We start from the raw sequence: 11,389 nt of genomic DNA, 5'->3' as shown, positions 1-11,389 counted from the left end.
CTCACTTTGAATCCTCTCCCACCCACATTTCCAGCACACAGTGACATCCCCAGCTTGGACAGCCTGGTGTGGCTGGTACTTTTTGGCTCCTAAGGATCTGTTTCACTGACGTGCTTTTTCAGTTCATCCCTTCGTGGCATTTTAGCAGAAGTGCTGCACATTTCCCATGGTTTGATCTGGCTGCCTGGTAGAAAATGCCAAGGTCAGCTGGCAGAGAGCGCTGCAGTGGTGTTGATGAGGGTGACATCCCCATCTGGTGCAATTTTGCCTAACTCTTGAGAGGCTTTGTGGAGTTGATGCCTCAGGCACACCAGGATCCATATCTGGCATTTTGCTTGGGCCTGTTCAGCCACAGTGAGGTTTCAGCCTCCATCAGGCAGCACCTGCTGTCCTCCACTGAGCACAGAAATCTGTGTTACATGAGTAACAACTTCAAGAAGATTTCCCAGAAAAGACATGTGGGACTTGGGATAAAAGTCTTAATTTGTGATTTTCTGCTGCAGATTTCCTCCTCACCCCCTCAAAATGGTTGACCCATTTATGTCAAGTTGCTGCTGTTTGTCGACAAGGACCCATTCTTTGCAATCTCAAATATTAAGGTAAAATATTCTTAAGGAACTTCAGAAATTGTGGCAGGGAGAGTTGGAGACTGGAAAGAACCAAGCTGCCCTGCCCAAAGTCCCTCCAGGTGAACACTGCTCCCTGGCCACCGTGACACCTTGTGCTGCCACATCTGCTCAGAGAATATTCCCAGTGTGCCACAGCCATGAGGTACTGCCTATGTCCATCTCAATTAACCTGCTACTTCATCAATATCCTCCTGTACTGTCCTGCCAGGTGGGTCATTGACCTTCCCACCATGTAGTGTGGCTTTTCCTCCCTCTGTCAACGCCAAGGCCCTGCATCCCCTCCAGACAGATTCCCCATTTCCTTACTGCTGAGATGAAAGCCATCCAGCAGCTGTGCTTATTTATTATCCCTGTTGCTCTTCCCTGCACTCATTTCTGGTCCTTCCTCTTTCTTTTTGAGATGAAAGGCTTAGAATTTCATGGAATCTCAATTACAAGGCTCCTTTTCACTGTTTTCAGTGGCTGTCAAATCAGGCCCTTACTCATCTCCAGCTTTTAGCCTCTTTTCCCTGAGAACCTCAAGATCTGCAAATCTGGTGAGCTAAGCAGCTGAAATTAAAATTTAAAAGTAGAACGATTTTGTATTTTCTTTAATCTAATTGTTCTATTTAATTTCTGTATACATATATATGTGTGAGTATATATGTACACGTATATACCCTGGGGCTGGGTGGGAAGGCTTCAGATATCTGAAGTAGACTTCTTACTAAAGAGGGATTTAAATGCAACCCCTTTGGGTATCTGGATATTTTTAAAAAAGAATGTTAGGACTCAATTACTTTCCATTAAAAGGTCTGCATGGGCCCCTTTTGTAAAGAACAAAAAGAACTAATTGAATTCTCAAAAGATAATGGGAGGTGGAATCATTTGCTCTGGTCCACTCTGCTACAGACTCCTTTTATTTTGTAGGCATTTAACAGGGGTAAGATTGTAATGTGGTTTAGACCCTGTCCTTGTCTCAAAAAAAATTTCATCCAGTTCTCAAAAAGATCACTGTAGTATTTTCAGTATTTTTATTTTGGTTCATCCGCTTTGTATTTTTCCTATATTATGTACCCATAACTGGGAAAAAAACAGGGTTTTTTAACCAGTACCAGCAATGCATAGATCCTACAAAATGGTTAAAAAAATCAAGTACCTGTATATACTGCCAAAGAAAAAGCCAATGCAATTTAAAAAAAGAGAGATTCTAGAAAATTTTCAGGCAGGATTTATGCATCAATTTCTTAGAGCTTTGTATTCAGTCTTTAGGATTACAAGTGGTGATACTTGCAGATCTACCAGTTGAAATTAATCTATACCCATGTTATTATGCAAAAATATTTCATAAGACACAGAGTACTTTCCCAAAAAGGGAATGATTTTTTTACTGTGTTATGCAGGCTTACTACCAAAACTACTATAGATGATGAGGAAAAGCTATTCAGAATCCCTGTTATAAAACTTATCTGCCATGATACTAAAAATAAAATACAACTGTGTATGCTGAATTACCATCAGGCTCTGTGTGGTGTTTAAATTTAAAAAGTATTCTAAAACAAAGTACTTGAAAATCAAGCTAGTGTAAGATTTTCCAGTAAGGACATGAAACTGAGAATATGCATGTGAGAGAGAAAAAGTTCAAAATAGTTCAGCTGCATTCTCTCGTAACAACCCTGTGCCATAATGGAATGTTTCTATCTTAATATGTTTTTCAGAGTCCCTTTTAGAAAAGTCTCCCAGAAGTTGTTCCACTCAAGTTATTGAAATGAAGATTTGGTTTGAAGGCTTCAGCAGTTCAGAAAAGCAACATAACAAACTTGATAACCCATCCATGTGGATCAGGTGCTTTGCCTTCCTCACATGCCCATCTCCAAACCCCTCACTGCCCTTGGGACACCACTGGCTGCTAACAATTGCTAGGTGACACAAACCAGCCTTGGTGGCACAAACCAGCCTTGGTGGCACACCAGACCCGGCAGGGGATGGGGAAGTGTGACAAAAACGTGACAGCAGAAGGAAACTGCGAGTGACAGCGCTGTGGCCTTAGGTGCATTACATGGCACCACGGCTGGGGCTCAGGCTGCACGGGGCCTGCCAGCTGTGGTTTGGCTCCTGGACTATCAGCTGCTGGGGTGGATAATTGTTGGAGTTACCAGGTGTCCTCAGAGCTCGTGTCTAACAGGGAAATGGCAAGGGCAGCAGTGGTTATGAGGGACAGGAGGGTTTGGGAGGGCAGCAAACCCCGTGTCAAGTCAATAATGCAGACCTGCCATGGCCAGGGACCATGTGCTGTGTCCAGGGAATCTTCCCCATGCAATTGAGTGATGGAATCAGTGTCTGGAATGCTGCGTCTTGTAGGCGCAGAGTGTGTGGTGGTTGGGCTGGGCTGTGCCCAATCATCCCTCACTGGCTCCAGCTGTGCAGCACAGGTGAGCAGCATTGAAGGGCACAGGGGCACTGCAGCAGCAGCAGTAGGGCACAAGAGGCTGGGCTGGAGCACCATACAGAGCTGCTGCTTGGAGCCTTCTGGGTGTCAGCTGTGCCTCTGCTGTCCACATCTGATGGTGGGGTTGGGCCAAATGGCCTTTAAAGGTCCTTCCCACTGAAATGAAGATTCTCCAAACTGTGAGTACTTCCTTTGATCCCACTGCCCTGCCAGCTTGGCAACAAGTTCCAGGTGAGACTGCTGCTGTTTCCTCACTGGGGCTGTTGAGCAGCCCAAGGGCCTCCCTGCTGGCTTTTCCAGGCACCAGTGTGCTGGGTGACAGGGAAGCAGGCAGGTGAGGGGGTGTGTGTCCCCAGCTGGTGGCACAGTGGGAGGGTGGCTGAAAATGGGAACTGGAGCATCTCCCTGGGTGTTTCTGTGGGACTGGGGCATGGTTAGGGTTAGGGCTGGTTTCCCTCTGCCTCCCAGCTCCCTTCCTGCTCCCACCCACTCTGGCCAAGCCCTCTCAGAATTATCACCTTCCCCAATTTTTTGAGTACTTTGCATTTCTTCTTTCCTTCCATTTCATCTCCTACCTTTTGCTCCTTTCCTAGTCCCTGGAGTTCTGCTTCCCTTTAGGGCCCTGCTGTTTGTGGTGTTCCCTGCCCACTGCCCCACTCTGAGGGATCCTCTTTAAGCCCTTGCTCCCACTCAGATCCCAGAGGCATTGCTAACGTTGCTGCTCCACATTAAAGACCTTGGACAGACTGAGGCAGATGCTGTAGGGAGGAATTCCACAAAAGTAGCCTGAGGGAAGCAAATATTTTTTTCTTCTGTGCATATTTTGATGGTCTGAACTCTAGAAAGCTCAAGACAACCACACTGAATATAAAATGTGTATAAATGACTATTTATTCAGTGTAAAAAGAAGAGATTCCTGTCTGGGAAGAAAAAAAAGTTTAAAAGAGGAAAAGGAGTACAGAAAACCAATGCTACTGAAAAAGCGCTTTTGAGGATGGTGCCAGCATCATCCTTCTGACAAATACTGGTATCCATCCATAACTCAGATGGGTATCACCTACTTCCTGCAATTCTGACTTCATAGATCCCCATGGCTTATTCTGCCAACCCTGCTGGCACCAGGCAGGGCTCAGAACAGATGGACCCAGAAAATGGAAACAAATATTGTGCAAGCTCTTCCATAAGTACCTGGCACAGGCTGGCCATGTTGAGGGGTCACTGGTAGCAGCACAAACCTGTAGAGCAGGGTGGGATTGCTGATCTAAAATCTCTGGGCACAAGAAGAAGCCTTGTAAATTACAATTACTGTTGTTTGGTATCACAGGTGATGTCTGTGACCTGTCAAAGATCACCTGGTCCAGTCTTTTCTGTAAAGGCACGGCCTAGACAGGATGGCCCAGCCCCTGTCCTGGTGAATCTTACATGTGTTCAGTGTTGGTGAATCCATCACGTCCCTGGGGACGTCACTCCAATGGCTGACTGACCCAACTGTGAAAAGGTTTCCACTTTCTAGTAGGGATCTCCATACATGCAGCTTGTCCTCACTGCCCCTCATCTTTTCCATGTAACCCTTGTAAAAAGGGAGGCTCCACCTTCCTTGTAGCCATCCCTTAAATACCAGAATGTGGTCCTAAGCTCTCCCCCAAGCATTCTTATCTCAAATCCATGTCTCTCAGCCTTTCCTCACACAGCAGCTTCCCAGCCCTTTGGTATCTTTGTGCCCTGCTCTGGACCCATTTCTGTGCAGAGGGAACCAAAACTGGGCATGGTGTTCTAGGCACGGCCTGGCAAACGCCGAGTGGGACGGTGCCTTCTGTATCTCTGCTGCTTGATGCAGCTTAGCATCCTGCTGGCTTTGTTTGCTTGTTTTCCACCAGGCTTCAGTGCACAATTGATAGTGGGATATATTTACCGTGTAGGTAAAGCTTGGCAAGGGATCTGCACTGCAGGGAACTGAGTCAGAGGGGGTGCAAATAGAAAAGAGTTCTGCAAGTCCTGTAGCTAAAGCTGGTTGACTTTTTGGGTTTGTTTTTTGTTGGTTTTGGGGTGGGTTTTTTGTTTTGTTTTCAGTTTTTTGTTGTTGTTTTTGTTTTTTGGTTGTCTTTGGTCTCAGCTGGCTGGTTTTGTGGATTATAGAATACTCTGTGTTTGGTTCAAGTTCAAACTAGGTAATAGTTTGTTTTTCAGCTGTTGAATAACTGAGTAACCAGAGATGGGGCTTGCTTGGACAGGTTCCTGTCACTGGTCCATGCCACAGAGCAAGAGCCTTGTCTGGGCATTGCATCAGCACTGCTCTGCCAGGAGGGAAACAATTCAGGCAAGATCTTTAGATCCAGGTTTCTTTTCTTCTTTTTGTTTCCTTTTTATCTTTTTTTTTTTCTTTAATATCTTCTCAAAGCTGCCTGCTATATGTGGATGTGCACATCTATTTTTCCTTAATAATGGACTAATGTAGGACTCACTAAGTTGGTGGAAATGTTCCTCACATGAAGGAATAGGTTCCACTTTTTCCAGTTTGATTACAGAGCAGGGCCTTTACCATTTCACAACTTGCCAGAAAATATTTTCTCTTCCCTTCTGCTTCTCATTAAGAAATGATTGTTGAAGTCTGTCTCAAGATATAATGTGATTACAAGGAATGTGTTCATGTTTTAATCCATTTTCAATAGTTCATAAGTCTTTTGCCAGGCAATTAATGAAACAGAATAGGAACCAGACTTTTCTGATTTCAGATGGATGTGTAAGGGGAAAAGTTCAATTCTGTATTAAAAACTTGTGGGCAGATGATGTGAATTTAAAAGAAGAGTAGCAGGATTTCCAGAACAATTACACAGGATTAATAAAAATGTAAGATGAGTTCAAGCTCAGTTCACTAAAAATCTCAAGAAGAAGGAATTAGAAACTCTATTTCAGTTTGACTTGAGAAGAGCAGAAATCAAACTGCCTTGAAATAAATATTGAACACTCTTGCTAGTGGTATACATTTCTGTTAAAATTGTTGGGAATTATCAACATCCCTACAAGTCCTTAAAATTCCTGTCACACTCAGATCATTGTTCACAAAGGGTTAATATATATTCACCCATGCAAAGGCAGACTTCCAGAGGAAGATTAAATGGTAGTCGAGTTCCACCAGAGCAGAGAGGCACATCTGAAATGGAAATCCTTGGGAGAGTTTAGAGCTGGAAGTTAGTGATACTCTCTAGACATCTCCTTTATCAGATGTGAGAATCTGAATGCTAAATATCTAATCTTGACTTCTTGTTATCACCAAAAGATTGCAGTCTGGAATTTCAAACGCAATTCAGCTAAATTCTGGAAGTCCCCAAATTCAGCCTGTGGCATTTCTGGGTCCTGGCTTTCAGCAGCTGTCTGCTTTACACTTTTTAAGAACAAAGCTGCTCTTGGACAGGCTCTCAGACTTGCAAATATTGATCCTTGCAAACTTACTAAAAATTACAGCTGGCTCTGGAGATGACCTTTTGTTTTGATTTGCTGAAAGAAGCAAACATCCCTTGCAGAGCTCTCCTGTCATTCTGCAGGAGATGGGTAAACCAGCAAACACAGGGGCCTAGGAGGGCAAATCCCATGGAAGTGGTTAATGGAACCATCATTCACAGCTCTGGGTCCATGTGGTGAAAGAAGGTCTTGGAAATGGATCATACATGTAGCTTTGCAAATCTCAAGGAACTGGTTGTCACTAGCTATGGTAGACAAAAGTGAACCAAAAGCATCTGCAAAGCTCTCATAGTCCTCTGGATCTGGACTTGGGAACAGGGCTATGTATAAAATGAGGTGAAGTAGTTTGGGGTCTCTGTGGGAGGAATAAGCAATAGATTGGTTGGAGTTTTCTTATTTTTAGTTTCTAACATCCCCATGGTAAGATGTGGAACATGACAATTGTCAGCCATGAGGGCTGACTCAGGATTTGCACAGGTGGAAACCCAGACTCCCAAGCATGAGCTTCTCATGGCTTGTGGACTTTCTCTCTCTAGAAGATGAAGAATATCTCTTTATATCTTCTACCTCAAATCAAAAACCATTGGTACTATGGGTGGGGCCATGAGAAATCTGGCTTTGAGTTGTGATAAAGAGTAGGCTAAAGATAAGGCTGAATAGGCTAAAGCCATTGATGAAAAGAAGAGATGGAGTAAAATTGTTGTATTTTTAATATTAGCAGCTACAGGATTCCAGAGAGGACTCCTGTGTGCACTCATTGCTATTCTGAAGCCACCTGAGCCTCATAGGAAGGTCCCTGGATCTCCCTGTGCCTCCCTGCCAGGTTGAAGAAAGCTGTCCTTGCACTTGTATTCCTCCCCACAGGTATCTGTAAGTAGACCTGCGGTCATCATGCCCTTGCTGCCTCACTACATTTAAATGTAAGCTCCTCAAGACAGTCTGCAGAGTGTTTGTAATACTTTAACAACTCCTAGATTGCTCTTCTCAGTCTTCTGCTTTTCCACTTTCTTGAAATGTGGGCAGCAAAGCAGCTTGTAATATTCCCAAAGCATTTGTACCAGTATTCATGCAGAATTAGTAGAGTAGGAAAAATTGCTGTTTGCATTTTATGCTGACAGAAGGCTAGAATTTAATTACATCAATTCAGGAAGAAGTGGGTTTTTTTCCTTCTTCATATGGTTTATAATTATTTTTTATATGCTGATAGCCTAATATTCTTACAGATTTCATATGTCAGATCAGCTGTAATGGGTACGTTTGGAGTGCAGCATTTATCACAGATTAAGCCTAGACTTAAACGTTCATCAAGGTACTAAGCAAAAATACAGATCATTGCTCTGGGCAGGTTTATTTTTCACTTTAAATTTAGATTTGTGAGGCCACAGTGGTTGCACATTCCAAAGCAGCACAAGCAGTTCTGTATGCTTTTTTATTGGACATTCTGCCCCAGATTTTCTAGGCTCACACAACAGAGTCAAGGTATATTTGTATAATCAGTGGTGAAACAAAAGGACACATTTTGACTTAGTTCCTTTGATTGTCCCCACGGGGAACACTTGGCTATTACCTTTTGGCTAATCAAGCTCTATTCAATGCTCCCTCTTTTCCATGCAGTGTGAACCTTCATGGAAAACCCAACATTTATGGAGCAATTAGTCAGCTGGGCAAGACTGACTAGAGGGAAAATTAAAAAGCAGGGAAGTTTTTCAGCTGTCAAACCATTGACAGCAATTGTATAAATGGGTAAATTACAATTCTTTTGGTAATTCATGTTAGTTTGGCCTGGAGCAATGCAGATGTTTTGCTGTTGTGCTAAGCAAACACAAAAAAGATGTGAACAGGCACAAATTAATTGTCTTTTCAAGTGGAAAACATTCTTGGGAAACATATCAAACATTTAACTAATCCCACTCAACAAACTTGCAATTCCCCATGCTGGTGTTATTCCCACTGCATATATACTAATTCTAATAAAATGTTGTTTTTCTGAATCTCATTTTCCAAATCAGAAAATGCTTGTGAAAGCTCTCCTTTAGGGAGAGAGTAGCATCAGCATTTGATGAATTCCATGTCAGGGGAAACATACAGGACTGAAGGAAAATAGACCTGTTGGCTCAGAGGATTTCAGCTCAGCTGATTCAGGAGACAACCTCCAGCCAATCTGTCTCTGTTTTCATGGACAGATATAAATTCATCAAGAATTAATCACTTGTGATTTTGCTATGACAAACAAAACTGAAGGTCTGGTGATCGGGGGGAAATGGCAGGTGACTGCCAGAAGTCTGCCCATCTCTGGTAGCTGAATGTTTTGGGCAGATGAAATGTGCACCTGCTGCAGTGCTGTTAGACACAGGTGTGCCAGAGTGGGCTGGCATGGACCACGAGGAATCCAGAACACTTCAGTGGCAAATAACAGGGGACCCGAGCCAGGGGATAGAAATATAATCTTCTGACATGGTTTTCAGTGTAAAAAATTAGGAAAAAACCCTGTCTATGACCACTTCCCCATTGCTTTTTCTCTTTTCTGTGCATGGTGAGATCTTGCACCACCTCTTTATATTTCCCCTCCAAAAACCTTGTGAAGGAGTTCCCTCACACACCTTCCCCTTCAAAGACACATTTGATGCTCTTTGGTATCGCTTCTCCTGAGTTTTTGTGCTCCTAAAAGACAATTTCAGCCCAGCAGTGCTTCTTCCTGTTCATGTTACTCAGCTTGTATGGAGCCCTGCTCTCCTGGGGATGGCAGAACCCCTGCCTGCCCATGGGAAGTAGGGAGTGAATTCCTTGGTTTGTTTTCCTTCTGTGCACAGCTTTTGCTTCACCCATTAAACTGCCTTTATCTCAGCCCCTATGTTTTCTCACTTTTACTCTTCCAACTCTGTCCCTGACCCCACCGATGGGGGAATGAGCACGCAGCTCTGTGGGGTGTAGTTGCCACTTGGGATGAAACCTAAACCATGGCACAAGAGCTGAGATAATTTCCTCTTTCTTTAGGAACTGGGAATTTACTGTTATAAAAATATGACTGATGGGGTTTTTTTTCGCCCTCATCTCCTGTTCCTGTCTATGTGGACCTCATTTAGAGCCCCAGCAAGCTTTTGTGGTGGAACAGTTCACTGTTCATTTGGCCACAGCTGAAACCAAGCTGTGGTAGGACCGGCGTGCCAAATTCATTTTTACTGGGAGACCTGGTGCATTTTCAGTGCTGCTGGGGCCTCTTGGTGCCCAAAGGACAAGGACCAGGTGAGGTGACATCTGATGAAGTACAGATGAAATAGCAGGAGGTGGGGTCTGTGTGTTGCTGATGTGTCCTCGGTGTAGAGGCAGAGCTGCAGTGGGATATGGAATTAGCAAGTAAAAATAACCCCCTGGATAGACACTGTGCCACCCTTGTGATCAGTGTGTTCCTTTGCAAGAACTGGCTTTTGCTAAAATAGAAGGAATGATTCAATTACTCTGACACCAAAATATGAGTTGTCTCCTAAACCAAATTAAAACAAGGGAAGAGAGATGTCTAATTATTAAGCATATAAATCTTGCTTTCAGCGGCCCAGATTTGCCTCACAGTGCATTACAGGCTCTAAGCTGTAGGTCCAATTTAGTGATAGAACAAACTACTTAAAAAGAAAAAAAATTACAGAACAGATGAATCATTCTCATCACAGGAAAGTATACTTAATGTTATAGTGAAATTATTGCTTTATCATAATTTTAATTATTTTGATTTAACTTAAGAAAAAGAATCTTCCTTGTTACATCATGAAAGTTGAAGCAATAGGTATTTGAGCTGATACGAGCCAGCAACCTCTTCAAACAGTGGTGGGAGCTCAGGCAGAAAGAAAGATGGGAGTTATTTAAAGAAAAACACTTAACAGTGTAACCTGCTAAGAAAGCATTAATTTATTCAGTACTGGAAGCATGCTGGAGGTGTCCCTTTCCATAAGCATGCTTGTTTAGGCATTGCTCTCTTGGGTTTATGTGCATTATAATATTTGAAGAATTCCCCAGATCACACCCAAAGTCCATCCCCCTTAGTATGTAATCAGTACATAAATCCTGAATTTTTTGGATTTTTGGTCCTTGATGTTTTCATGGTGCAAGATTGTCATCTGCCTTTCATTGTTCAGAACTGCAGCATTTGTTCTGGGGTTTTGGGGTGTTGTATATCTCAGGAAAATCCACAAACACCAGAGGATTATGCTCAAAAAGGAGACAGAGGAGTCCTGCAACTTTATTTGAATAAAGGTAGAGGCCATGGGGCATTTCCCCTGGGGTGTCTCAAATTTTTAGAGGACGCAGCCTCCTTTTTATCCCAATTTCCTGGTCGCATTTCCCTCTCTCTTTCCCCACTGGCTGAGGTACTTGAGAGGTTCAGACTTCCCAAATGCCTAATACCTAAGATCCCTTGTAATATGTAACCACCTCCACCCTTGTTTTTTTCTTTGTGTCCCTGCTCTTTTTCTCTAAATCCAGAGATTTAGCTTGGTCTTGAGTGAGTAACAGTCTGTGTCTATTAGGGGAATTCCTACGGAATTTATGGCTTCCCCCATTGTTTCTTTCGTGTTTCATTGTTTCTTTGCCATGTGTAGCTTTTCCTCCCATCAGGCCCACAGTTTGTTGGTAAAGACACCTCCTTCTCATTCCTTTCATTCTACTATCTGTCTGAACAGTAAATAAAACAAAGCTACCAAAGTCGGTTACATGGTAAAACAAAACTACAGACTGAAAGTTACAAAGTTTAAGCAAAATCAAGCAAGTAAAGCTTAATTATAAAATGAAAGTTACAAATTTTAGGCCAACAACAAAAATGAGTAAAAACAAACTACCGAAACAGGCAAAAATAAAACATTCTTTGTTTTACCTGTTCCAGGAG

This window comes from Agelaius tricolor, unplaced genomic scaffold (genome assembly GCF_023055355.1).
Source record: "Agelaius tricolor isolate 1412-34295 unplaced genomic scaffold, bAgeTri1.0.p SCAF_72, whole genome shotgun sequence".
Lineage (NCBI taxonomy): Eukaryota > Metazoa > Chordata > Aves > Passeriformes > Icteridae > Agelaius > Agelaius tricolor.
The sequence above is the reverse complement of the archived record's forward strand: the minus strand, read 5'-3'. Positions refer to the sequence as shown.